Below are 13,975 nucleotides of genomic sequence, written 5' to 3'. Positions count from 1 at the left end.
CAGATGATCGAGTAAACCTTTTTCCATAATTAGCTGCTGAATGAAGTTTTCACAGTGTGACTTTACCTAGGCGTGTCCAGCACAGATTTGGATCTCTAATCCTCTGGCAATGGGCTCTACATTCTATTATGAAGAAAAAAAGGAAAGCGATGCTGTAAATCTGAAATAAAAACAGAACATTTTCGAATTATAAACAGGGCTGGTAGAGTCTGTGGAGAGACATAGTTTTCATTTCAGGTCTGTGACTGGTCAGTGGAATTGTACTCAATCAGTGCACAGATCTGAAAGTATAATTCTGGTTCTCAATCCACAGAAATTCCCAGATTTTCTGAGTATTTCCATCATTTTGTGCTTTTATCTCTGATTAAAGACGTTGCTTCTGAATTGGACATTGGATTTCCTGGTGACCAACTTTTATTTATTCTTGTCTATCCGCAAGTAGAAGCATCTTCCAAACCCTTTCAGAATATTAAAGGCTTCGATCATGTCATCCATCATCCTGTTTACTAGAGAAAACATGTTTAATCAATTCAATCGTTGTTGAATGTTAAAACTTTTCAGTTCTAACATCACTCCAGTAAATCTTTATTGTACCTACTCCAGTGCTTCTAGATTCATCTTATAATATGGAGACGGAGCTAATCTGAGTATCAAACTGATAATTGCCCCCAAATGCCTAAATTGGAAGGATCAGCAATGCAGTGGGAGAGAGGAACATGGTTCCAAGCTGTTATTCACCAACCTATATTTCGGCCATTTTCCCATCAGCAGAACTTAAAATGAAATGAACACATCCAATAAAAAGATTTAGAAAGTTGGTGTTAGTTTTGTTTGTGACACATTCCCTCGGGTATTCAGTAAATTCTGCTCGGAGGTTAGGGACCGGGATATAATCTACCTGCGTTACCTTGAGCCTGTGTTCAGTGAATTGGGAGGTTTGGCCCGGGTTGGAGTATCTTGTGTTCCAGGGATGGGCAGTAACCCGCTCATTGAAGCTGCAGTCGCTGCTTTCTGCTGACAGCGGGTGATTGGAGAGTGCGGGGCTGGAATATTGCTGCTTTTCTGCTTTTCCCTGTCTCACTCACCGTAGAGCTGAGGAAGAGAGAATAACTGATGGGTTTGTTTGAATCCAATAATTCTATAGATTTCGGATGGGCTCGATGTCGGCCTAAATGTTTTTTTCATTATATTGCAGATTAATATTCGTGAACATTGACCAGGACACATGGCTGTGAGTTCAAGCGCCTCCTCATTTTTCTCAGTCGAAATATACAATCTAATATATTTTGCTGTACAACCTGTTACAGAGATTGTTATAGAAAAGAGGGAAAGGTTTGCTACAGCTATACAAAGCCCTGGTTAGATCACACCTGGAGCACTGTGAATAGATCTGGGAGCGGCATCTTTTAAGGATCAATATTTACCTTGAAAGTTTCAGAGGAGCCGCATTGATGAGGTTGGTGGGTTTTGGAAATTGGAAGTTGTCCATCCGCAGCTTGTGGCACTATTTCACCTCACTGTTCCCTTCATGTTCATGTCTAATACACTCGATGCTGTTATTGGCTGAACGAGTCTTCTGTGTTTTAACTAAACATGCTATTATTTTGTAGGAAGAACGACGAGAGACAGTGTAAATTGCAGGGTTCTGGAGAAAGGTCAGGTAATGGCAATGCTAGGACGGGCAGAAGGCCCACTTTCCCTGCTGTAACCATTCTATGATTTTAAACAAATAATATTAGCATGTTAGCAAGTTCTGTAGCTGTGGCCCAGTGTTTAAGGTGAATGGGTTTAAAATCCATTGGGGCCTCCTGACGTTGGTTTGAATCTTGCTGACTGTGCTTCTCGTTATTTCTGCTTGACTGTAGAATTAATTCTCATTCAAATAGAAGAAAAACCATCCAAACAAATCCATTTCTGTGTCAGTCTTCTGCAAGTCTCCTGTCGGATATGAAACAAAAACTGAGCCAAGTTGGTGACATCTTGTTTTCTGGGCGTTTGTCTCTCCTTAGGCCTCTGTCACACTCGGTGTATCCGTCTGTGTGTGTTCCTCTGTATGTGCCAATGTGCTTCAGTTCCCCAAGGGGTTGAACACATTTTACCAGCCCAACTTCATTCACTTTAGTTGTGCAACTTCATTTTAAAATGTTACAAGGAAAAGCTCTCAGGGTAAAAGATGAAAGAGGAGTTTGTCTATTTCTCTGTATGTTAAACTGCAACAATTTATATTTATAAAGCGCCTTTAACCTAATGAAACATCACAAAGTGTTCCCCAGGATCATTATATAACAAAGTGTGACACCGAGTCACATATTCGGTCAGATGACTAACAGCTCTGTCAAAGGCCAAGAACTGTATTAATGGAGGAAGCTATCGATTTCATGTTCCAGATAACAGCAATGGTTCTTCTCGTTGGCTCATTGTGTTCAACCTGAACAGACCATTTGGTCAGAGAAATTTATCTCTGGTGAAAGGGATCGGGAATGAAAAAATGCCAAAATCAGCCTTCATGAGCCAAATTTCCAGCCCTGTTGGCAGCTTCCCTGATGGCCGACTGGTTAGGGTTCAGCACTTTCACTGCTGTACCTCCGGTTTGATACCCTGTCAGGAAATTGAGATTTACTGCCCTTGGGCGAACTGTTAAAACCAATGTTATTGTCTTCCTGGCTGAAAGCAACACAAAACATCTCTGTCAGAGTTAGGGGAGTGAGAGTTAAAGTTTCACATCAGAGCTGGAAATGTCACACGTGCAACAAGTCAAGAAGAGATCCAGAGGGTGTGAAAATGAAAGAGAAGGGCTGTGATGGATTACAAAGCACTGACTATAGAGCTGGTGGTGCACAGCAGAATATTATTCCTGTATTACCCATGTTATTTGCAGCTCTAATTTCCTGATTTATTACAGTGCCCAACATTGCCACTGCAGTTTGGTGACCAATAAACAACTCACACCAATGTTTGTTGCCACTTGCCCGTTTCTTAGCTCCACCAAAATTGATTCGACATCTTGATCTTTCAATCTAAGACCCTCTCACACGAAAGTACCGATCTTGTCGTTATTTACTGTGCGACCCCGCCTCCTTTCCCTTTTTGCCCATCCTTCCTAAATTACGAATACCCTTGAATATTCAGATCAATAACACTGCTCTTTGAAAGCAGCACTCAGGGCCGAATGGCCTCTTTATTTGCTGTACCTTTCTGTCATTTTGTGATTCCTAACACCCCGGTTGCATCTCTCTAAGTTATTCTGGCATTTCATAGCTCAATCTAGCGAGATGTACATCTTGCCCTTCTATCCAACACTTTGAATTCCAGACAGTAAACAGATTAGGAACTGAATTTGAAACCAGACTAGTACAACTGCAGATATGATCTGAACCATTCACTCAAGTTTCAAACTCGCAGTGTTTGCACTTGAGCATTTACCTTCTTGTATATCTACTGAACAAAATAAGCTCATTCCGATTCTTCACATTGAAAATCAGTTCAAAATAATTTCAAAGTTTAACAACATACACAAGAATGTGGATAATTGATACTGTGCACATTCCTATGATCAGTGTCTGGGACAATCAGGTCCTGTGAACCCTTTTCGTGTCTTACATTCCCATTCCCTGATTTCCAGGGAAAGATTGGGTTCATAAACTGGATCGGTGGGTAGTCCCTGGCTAGGTCAGTCCTCTTCCAGAGAGTATATAAGAGTTATTGCTGGGACAGCAGATTTTCGTCCCTACTGCCATTAGTGATGATCACAAGATTTTTTTATTGAAAACAAATTTCACCATTTGCCATGGTGAGATTTGATCCCCAGAATCCCAAACCAGTGAAAGTACCACTGTGCCACGGCCTCCTACCAAGGTAAATGCGTTTAGAATTTGATGTGTGTCAGTTACTTTCAGTGATGAATTTCTGCCGTGTGTTCCCTTGTCAGTTTCACAGGAGCCGCAGTGATGAGGTTAGTGGGTTTTGGAAATTGAAAGTTCTACATGAGCAGCTTGAACAGCGAGTCGAACAAGTGCCAGCTCAAATCGAATTGTACGGTTTGTGTGCGGTGTTTCATTTTAACAGGAAGGACGAGGAGAGACAGATTCAAAATAAATTGCTTTGAGGAAAAATACGAGGGTTATGGAATGAGTTAAACTGCTCTTCCAGAGAGCCGGCACAGACAAGAATGTTCTCCTTCTCTCCTGTAGCCACCCATGATTTTATACTAACAACATCACCCTGTGCATTGAGTCAGTCGTGGTGACTGACTGGTGAAGGTGATGGAGTCCAAATCCATTGGGGTTTCCCGTTCTCATTATTCCTGGTTTTAACTCTGTGTTTACAGAGTTAATTATCGGTTACATTGAATCAAGTCCATCCAAACACTGGGGCGTTTTCCTATTTCTGTTCATTCACGAAAATATTCACGAAACTTCTAGTCGGAAATGGAACAAAAACGGAGCCATGTTGGTGTCAGGCTTGCTTTCTGGGTGTTTGTCTCTCCTTAGAAACAAACCCTTGTCCTCTGTCACTCTCGGTGTATATGTCTGTGTGTGTTCCTCTGTGTGTGTCAATGTGGTTCAGTTCATCATTTTTACCATCCAAACATTGTTTACGATAGTTTTGTGGCTTCAGATTAAGATGGTCCAGAGAAAACAAAAGCGCTGATTTATAAGATGCAAGAGGACATTTATTTCTGTTTCTTTTTGGGTGGAGACTGTTCAGCTACTAAATGCCCGGATGTTACAAAGCGGAGGATGATTGAAGTTTTCACATGATCTTATGAAGTAGTTGAGAATGCCCGAGGGGCCGAATGGCCTATTCCTGATTATATTTTTCCCACACTCTAATTCAGAGCCGATGCCGGTCGAGGCAATGGTTGTTTCTGCTCTAAATGTGGTACTGAGTCGCCGAATGGGCTAAGATGCTGGCCGAGGCTTTCCTGCTTTGGGCTCCAGTCCCGCGGCTGTTAAACTTTGTTGTTTGAGACGCTTCCAAAAAATCCTCCATGCGGCCAGGGGACGGCTGATCTGTGCAGTGTTGCATTTTGGTTGGGAGAATGGGGAGAGGTGGTTGGGGCAATGGCACAGACTGAAAATCCTTTTTCTCTGTTACTCCCTGTCTCCATTCTATTATTTTATACAAACAATAGCGAACTTTCACTAAGTATTGTGGCGAATTGGTTAAACTGACGGATTGGAAATTGGCTGGAGTTTTCTCACGCAGGTTTGAGCCCTGTCGTTTATGCTTCTTATCATTCCTGATTTTAACTGACGGTCTGTGGAATGAATTATCCGTTAAATTGAATAAAAAACATCCAAATAGCCCGTGTTTCTTATTTCTGATCATCTGCAAACATTCACTAAATTCGAAGTCGGAAATGGAAGAGTAATTGACCACTCCTGATCAACCAATCACAACTGCTCTTTGACAGCAGCACACCAGGCCAAGTGGCCTCTTTCTTTGCTGTAACTTTCTATAATTTTATGTTTCCCAACACCACGGATGCACTTTCCCAGCCATTCTGCCATTTTATAACCAATTCTGTCGAAATGTACTTTGTTACCTTGTGTCCTGTCCTTCTGAAGTCAAGTCCCGGAGTGAATTCAGTGATAAGTTTTTTGTCATTTCTAACGGGAGATTTGGAGCCAGACCAGATCAGTGAGAGTTTAAATGGTGCCAACCCTTCACTGCAGCTCATTGTGTTTTTGAGTGGAGATGATTTCTGTTTGTTACGAAGTGCAGGACGATCTGATTAACTGACGGAGCTGGTTTGAGGTTCCGAATGACCTAATCCTCCTCTGAAACAAAAACAAAAAATGCTGGAAAAACTCAGCAGGTCTGACAGCATCTGTTGGGAGAAAGACAGAGTTAACGTTTCGAGTCTGTATGACTCTTCTTCAGAACTAAAGGGAAGTAGGACTTCATATTTCTACTTCCCTTTAGCTCTGAAGAAGACTCATACGGACTCCAAAACGTTACCTCTGTCTTTCTCTCCACAGATGCTGTCAGACTTGCTGAGTTTTTCCAGCATTTTTTGCTTTTGTTTAAGATTTCCAGCATCTGCAGTATTTTGCCTATTCCTTCTCTGTTGCTTTTGTTCTATTTCGGTGCCAAAACCTGTGAAGGGAATGATTAATGAATTCCACCCATGTGGTAGCGTGGTCAAGCGGTTTAAGGTGTTTATGGAGTCGTGAGTTCGACTCCCACCGCTGCTAAACATTTAGCAGCCCCATTAGGACAAGCAGTTGCCACCTCATATTGAATGCACGGTGTTGTATTTTGACAGAAAGAACGAGGTGAGTTGCTGTGGGGAAAAGGCGGGGTGTGGAATTACAGTAGTTGAGTTGCTCTTCCAGAGAGACAACATGCTGAAAGACCGCATGATGTAGCCGTCTCTGATTTTATACAAAGAGCAGTGATGTCAGTGTCGTCCTGTGTTCCTGGCGGAGTGGTTAAGAGGATGGAGTTGGAATCCTGTGGCCTCCTCACAGAGGTACAAATCCCTTCGGCTACAGTTGTCATCATTCCTGATTTTGATAAGGTGCCCATGGAATTAATTATTGGATAACCTGAATCAAAACCACGCAAAGACTCCCGTGGTTTCTTCTTTCCGTTGGTCTGTGTGTGTCAATGTGGTTCAGTTCCCCAATGGGATGGACACATTTTTAACAGAACAAACTTTATTCACATTCGTTGTGCAACCTCAGATCAAAAAATATCAGGATGAAAGTTGGAAGAGGAGCTTGTTTCCCCTTCTCTATATGCCCCATTACAACAACAGCTTACATTTAGATAGCGCCTTTAACGTAATGAAACCACCAAAGATGGTTGACAGGATCATTATGTAACAGAGTCTGACAATGACACACAGAAGGAGATGTTAGGCCAGATGAACAAAAGCTTGGTCGGAGAGGTAGGTTTTAAGAAGAGTCTTAAAGGAGGAAAGTGAGGTCGAGGCGGAGAGGTTTAGGGAGGGAATTCCAGAGTTTGGGGCCTCAGTAACTACAACCACGGTCACCAATGGTGGAGCGATTCTGATTGGGAATGTACAAGGGGCCAGAATTAGAGGAGCACAGATACCTCAGAGATGTGTGGGATTCGAGGAGATTACAGAGATAGGGAGGGGCGAGAACAAGGAGAGATTTGAACACAAGGCGAAGAAAGTTTGAAGTAAATGCATTCTTTGACCGGGAGCCAATGTAGGTCAGCGGGTAGAGGGTGGTAGAGGAATGGGGCTTGCTGTGACTGAAGACACGGGCAGCAGTTTTGGATGACCTCAATTTACGAAGGGGAATATGTCCACTTACTCTCCAGAACTGACATTCTGCTGGATCAGAAGTGCCCTGTTTCCAAGACTAATATTGATCCTTTATAAGGTGCCGTTCCCAGAATTATACACAGTCCTCCAGGTGTGATCTAACAATGGCTTTGTGTAGCTGCAACAAACCTTTCCCTCTTTTCTATAACAGCTTCTGTAACAGGTTGTACAACAAGGGGAATTACATTATCGACTGAGAAAAATGAGGAGGTGCTTGGTCAGAATAAACTTCACTTAAATATTCAATAGGAAGTCAATTGCATAAATAAATATTCCTCTTTATTTCGAAGACAACATGTGAATCCCCAGTTCAACTCTTCATGTCATTGGGTCAGGGAAACGTTGTTAATTTTCACACACTGAGCGTGGACACTGCAGAAGCTCCTGCACCTCTTTCAATATTGTGTTTCTGAACTCAGAGTTTTCAAAAGGGAATTGGACAATTATTTGAAAATGGAAAAAAAAAACTGCAGGGTTATGAAGGAAGAGAATGATATTGGAAATAAGTGGATAGCTCTTTGAAGAAAGCACACACCCGAAGGGTCGAATGGCCTCCTAATGAGCTGTGTCAATTTACAATTAGATCAATTTCTCTGCAGCATTCCAAAATGTCCCATCCCAGTTCTATTCATGTAAAACACGTTCTTGCAGTGCAGCAGGTCTACACAGTTTGAAATTCAATACAAGTCCCTTTGGCTTTTTGTCGCACATTGTTTCTGTGGTGTAGCGGCGTCGGCAGCGATGTCCACATCCCATAAATGAACAAATAAACAAGTAGTGCTTATCACATTCACTTCAGATGCACAAGGTCACCGGTTCGAAAGCTGGCAAAAATATTATCAAAACTGAATCATCTAATTGTGAGAAGTCGTACAATTCCTGTTTCTTGCTAAACAATAGCCGAATACATTATCTCATAGCCACGTGACACTGACACTTCACCAAGCTTTGAATGATTTTCTGCAAAAGGCACGGTTATGAGAAAGAGACAAAAAAAGAGACAAATTGCAGTAAAATAGTTTGCACGTGTGTAAAGTGTTGAATGACCTGCTGATGTGCTGTCATTTTATGATTCTAATGTTAGATCAATTTCTCTGCCGCATGGCTATGTTTTTCAGCTGAATTGTACTTTTACAAAACAGTGTACGGTTTGATATTATAAGTCTGTCCCTGTGGTTCTGCCCATTGTTTCTGTAGTTACCAATTGGTTATCACGTACATGCGAAGGTCCCCTGTCTGGAAATGGGTAGAAACATTATTGAAATTTACACATCCAAGTGTGAGGGAAAGTTCCATTATTCACATTTGTTGTTGAATATTAACTGAATATAGTATCTCGCTGCCACATTAAATTTGCCCTTTGCCAAGCTGCAAAAAGCATTCTCAAAACCAGGAGGGGTGAAACTGACTAGGCACAAAAAAACTAGCAGTTCCTTTCGTCAACAACAGAAATTAATGAGTTTACAATTACAAATTCACAGTTACTTACTGACTGAAAGATACTATCAGTGTGATCCAAAGACTAGCATCATCCTAAAGACAGACGCAACTGATACTGTGATTGAACACGAGGGAATGGGAGAGATGGTGCAAAATTACTCTGTATCGCGCTTCATCAAGGATCTTCATTCTTTCATGAGCATCGTTGGCCAGCATTTTTGCACATCCCCAATTCCCCTTGAGCTGTGTAACTTTTTAAACCATTTCAAAGGTTAGTTGAGAATCAGTCACATCACTGTGGGTCTGGTGTCACATGCAAGTCAGACCAGGTAAGGACGACCGATTGAATTCCCTAAAGGACTGGTGAATCACATGGGTTTGTACGGCAGTCAGTGATAGTTTCATGGTCACCATGACTGAGAAAATACTGAGGACATGTCTGATCAGAATAAACACCTTTTGTAAGTTCACCATGAAACGAATTGCATAAATAACTTATGTTAATATCGAAAACTGCAGATAGAACCCTGGTCCAACTCTTAATTTCATTGTGTAAAGGAAATGTTCATTAAGGCAAACCGCATGGATTCTACAGAAACTGCTTCTTTGAAAAGGAATTTGGCAATAGTTGAAAGGGAGAAAATTCTGATTCATGGAAAGAGAGAAGGAAATTGGGATTAATAGGCAAGATCTTTGTAAAAGGCTGGTTATAAATAGAATTGGTGGAAGGTCCTCTTACTGAGCTGTGCCATTTGATGATGACATTGTTGATCAGTCTGTCTCCAGCATTCCTAATGAGAACAGCCAAATTCCATTTCTTCAAAACAAAGACCCAAAGTGCTGCTGCATGACGTCTCAGTTTAACATTCCAGACAGCTCCATTGGGATTCAGGCAGGGAAGTGTCCCTGTAGCGTTGTAGTTACCCTGCTCATTTCGCACGTGTAAGTTACTGCATTCAATGCTCGGGGAAACATTATCACCCAGCTGTGTGGAAAAGTTGTATCGCACCCATTCCTGTTTGTTGTTGAATGTGAACTGAATGCTGGATCTTGCAGCCATATTAGATTCGCTCTTCACCATTTCTGAAGATAACATTCAGCAAAATAAGAAGATGTTTCCGCTGATTGGAGAGAGCGGGGCTGGAATATTGTTACCTTTTCCTGTTTCACTCACCGTGGAGCTGAGGAAGAGCGATTAATTGATGGGCTTGTTTCAATCCAATAGCCTCGTTGATCTGTATTGATTTAGATGGGGGTACATGATCGTCCATATTCTTTGTTATATCTGAAATGAATATCATAAACAAAGCTTAGTGTGGGAACTCAGTGGGCGACAGCCGAGTTTTCAACATGGGGGGATTTTCTTGTGGTTTCAGGGCTCAAGAACAAACCAGAACATTAATGAGTAATGGTGGGGAGAAAATGGCTATAGCTTCACCCCTGGGTGGTTTTAAACCACCAACCTTTCGGTTAACAGCCGAACGCGCTGACCAATTGCGCCACAGAGACTTAAGAAAAATGCCTGCACTCTGTAAGATATCCTAAACCAATGGCTCAGCGAGTAAAAGCTTCAGATTTCTGCTACTCAAATGATAATTATCCTTTCAGTTTTACTCTTCCCAAATCAAGGGTGGGACATTCTTTGTGGATACATGGAAACAGTCTGATCCCACCCATTGCAGACACATCCATATCACCGGGAGCCAGCTCCCCTACAACTGGAGCCATCTCCCTTTGAGCCTTTCGGTGTTTTGTCTGTTACTGAGTATTCTGATTGTCCCGAAGCCGATAATTCTAAAGGGATTTCTCTGTTACACAGCGAGTGGTTAGGATCTAGAATGCACCACCTGAGAGTGTGGGGGAGGCAGATTCAATCGCGGATTTCAACAGAGAATAGTACCGAAAATGCAGGTCTCCGGGGAAAAGGTGGGGGAGTGGGACCAGGTGAGTTAGTTTCCAGAAGAATAAGAGGCCTCCCTTCTCAGACGGAGATGAGCAGATTTTCTCATTCTCTCAGAGGTCGTTAGTCTGTGGAATTATTTTCCCCAGAAAGCAGTGGAGGCTGGTCATTGAACTTATTCAAGGCAGAATTAGACAGATTTTTGGTACACAAGTGGGTCAATGGTTATGGTGGGGAGGTGGAGGCAGACAGGAAGGAGGAGTTGAGACCACAGCCTGATCAGCCATGATCTTATTGGATGGTGAAGCAGGCTCAAAGGGCTGAATGGCCAACTCCTGTCCCTGAGTCCTTTGATCCTATGAGACGGGCCGAATGGCCTCCATCTGTGTTGTAGCCTTGGCTCTGATTCTTTGACACTATGAGGTGCTTAAGGGAAAAATGGTCTATTTCTGCTCCTATTTGTTATGTTCTAATTCAGAGCCGACACCATCCAAGGCGATGGCTCGTGTACTGTTGATGGTGGCAGCGTGGCTCGACGTTTTAACGAGATTGGCTTGGGTTTCGTTGTTTTCATGGGTTCGGATCCCCAAGCCATCAACGTTTCAGCTCTTTTGTTCTTTCAGTCACTTCACCTGAGTCTGGGCTTGTGGTTGTTAACGTATTAAGATGTCCCTCCAGGCAGGATGAACGAGGAGAGATAGTAGGAATTGCAGGGTGACTGGTAATATGTGGGGCCGAATGTCCTCTTTCTCTGTTAAACCTGTCTATGATTTTATATGAAAAATGTTAAAATCGATATAAGGTCTGTAATCGTGGCTGAGTGGTGAAGACAATGGATTTAAAATCCATTGCGCTCTCCCCATGAAGGCTTGAATCCTGCCGACCTCGCTGCTCCTTCCTTTAGGTGCCTCCAGATTAAAATTAATTATTGGGGAAATGGAATAAAAACCTTCCAAACACTCTTGCATGGTTCTTCTGCTTCCCTTCCTCGTTTCTTCATTTCAGTTTATCTGCAAGCATTCACCATAATCTCCAGTCTGAAATAGAACAATAATTAGACCAATTGGTGACATCCTTGTTTTCTGGGTGTTTGTTTCTCCTCAGGCCTCTGTCACTCTCGGTGTATATCTCTGTGTGTGTTCCTTTGTGTGTGTCGATTTGGTTCAGTTCCCCGAGGGGGTGAACACATTTTTAACCATCACAAACTTTATTCACTTTAGTTGTGCAACTGCATATTAAAATGTTACAGAGAAAAATATCAGGATGAAAGATGCAAGAGGAGTTTGTCTCTTTCTATGTATGGACTACAACAACAACTTAAAAAGCACCTTTAACCTAATGAAACGTCACAAAGCGTTCCCCAGGATCATTATAGAACAAAGTGTGACACCGAGTCACATATTCGGTCAGGTGACTAAAAGCTCGATCAAAGGGGGAGACTTTAAGAACTGTCTTGAAGGGGGAAAGTATCGATTTCATGTTCCAGCTAACAGCAATGCTTCTTCTCATTGGTGAAGAAGTCACTTGTGTTCAACCTAAACAGACCATTTGGCAGGAGAAAGTTGTCTCTGGTGAAAGAGATCTGAAATGAAAAAAAAATGTCAAAAGTAGCTCCATAATCCAAATTTCAAGCCTTATTGGTAGTTCCTCTGGTGTCCAGTGACTCGGATTCATCGCTTTCATTGGGCCCAGTGATTAGGCTGGAGAGTTTTGGAAGTTGTATGTTGAACATGAGCAGCTTGTGGGACTATTTCACCTCACTGTCGATGTCATGTTCCAGCTCACAGCAAATGTTCTCGTTGGCTGAAGAATTGGTTTGTGTTGAGTCTAAACATGCAGTTTTGTGGTAAAAGAGATCTGAAATATTTTATTAAAATGGTAAAAGCAGCGTAGATAAGCCATACCGAAAAAAGACTTGACAGCTTTCTTGCTGGCCTAGTGGTTACGATTCGGTGCTTTTAGTGCCTCAGGTGGGGTTTGGTTCTCGGTCAAGGAATGAAGATTTATTGATTTTGTGAAATGTTTAAAAACGAGTGTTGCGAACTTATTGATTGAAAACATTTAACAGCTGCACCAGAGTCAGTGGAGGGGGAGTTGAATTTTTGCCTCAGAGCTCAAAATGTCACATTGGGAACAGGACGAGAACAAACACAGACGTGGAGTGAAGAAATGAAAGAAAGACAAGAGAAGGGCTGGTTGCAGAGCAGTTTACATAGTGATGTTGGTGCGAGGAAAAATATGGGTTGGAGAAGGATATACTTTGCTGCCTCCTGTTTGCACTGGCACAAATATTACTCCTGATCGATCAAACAATCAGAACTGCTTTTTAAAAGCAGTACACAGGGCCTAAAGACCTCCTTCTATGTTGTAACTTTGTATAATTTTATGTTTTCCAACACCACGGCTGCTTTCACAATAATTCTGCCATTTTATAGTCCAGACCAGCGAGATGTAATATCTTACCTTGTATTCGGCTCTTTTGAAACCAAAACACGGAGCAAATTCAATGAGTTTCCTTGTCACTTCCAGCACGAGATTTGTCACAAGACTAATTGAGCGACACATTAATGGTGCCAATCCTTCACTGGAGCTCACCGCGTCCAAAGAGCACTGTTACCATCATCCTGTATGTACCTTCTTGCAGGACATCTGCTGATCAATATAGGCTTATCACAGCTCTGCTTTCTTCACATTGAAACGCAGTGTGAAAATATGAACAATTTGAAAGCTGAACAACCTACACAAGACTGGAAGGAGAGTGTGACTGTCGGTAATGGGCACTGTGCACATTCCTGTAATCAGCATCTAGGAGAAGATGAGATCCTGATGTCTTTTTACTCTATGGTCTGCAAACCTATCTTATTGTGTCTTACATTCCCATGTACTGACTGTCTCTGCATCAAGCAGCTAATTGACCCGGAAGCTGAAAGGACAGAGGGAGCTGGACGAGAGGCAGGGACAGAAGCAGAAAGAGATACAACATGAAATTGCTTTGAATTTTATATGCATCGGTTGCTTTTAGTGGTTAATGTCTGCCTTGTAAGTTTCACAGCTGCCGCAGGGATTCGGTTGGTGTTTTCCCTTAAAAGCAGCAAGATTTTAAAAAATGCCACAGCGCCCAAGGTGGGGCTCGAACCCACAACCCTGAGATTAAGAGTCTCATGCTCTACCAACTGAGCTAGCCGGGCATGCGGAAGAAAAAGCTCCATATGCCAACATACATGTAAACAACTGTTGCTTTCCACCTGGAGCTTCAGCTTGTTCTGAATTTCAAAGTGTAGAAGGTGATCGACCAGCAAAAGCCCCAAGGTTGCAATGCATTCCTCTCAATC

At 42.3% G+C, this 13,975-nt stretch overlaps 1 long non-coding RNA gene and 2 other non-coding genes across 3 annotated transcripts in view; all 3 read right to left on the bottom strand.

Moving 5' to 3' along the window:
* LOC144698301 (uncharacterized) overlaps positions 1 to 13,975 on the bottom strand; it is a 290,571-nt gene that overhangs the window by 40,745 nt on the left and 235,851 nt on the right. The gene's annotated exons all lie outside the window — the stretch shown is intronic.
* On the bottom strand, positions 10,179 to 10,252 carry trnan-guu (transfer RNA asparagine (anticodon GUU)). Its single transcript has one exon. It is a non-coding gene; the product is annotated as a tRNA-Asn (tRNA).
* trnak-cuu (transfer RNA lysine (anticodon CUU)) lies at positions 13,759 to 13,831 on the bottom strand. The gene has a single exon. It is a non-coding gene; the product is annotated as a tRNA-Lys (tRNA).

Source organism: Cetorhinus maximus, chromosome 23 (assembly GCF_964194155.1).
Source record: "Cetorhinus maximus chromosome 23, sCetMax3.hap1.1, whole genome shotgun sequence".
Classification (NCBI taxonomy): domain Eukaryota; kingdom Metazoa; phylum Chordata; class Chondrichthyes; order Lamniformes; family Cetorhinidae; genus Cetorhinus; species Cetorhinus maximus.
The sequence above is the reverse complement of the archived record's forward strand: the minus strand, read 5'-3'. Positions and strand labels throughout refer to the sequence as shown.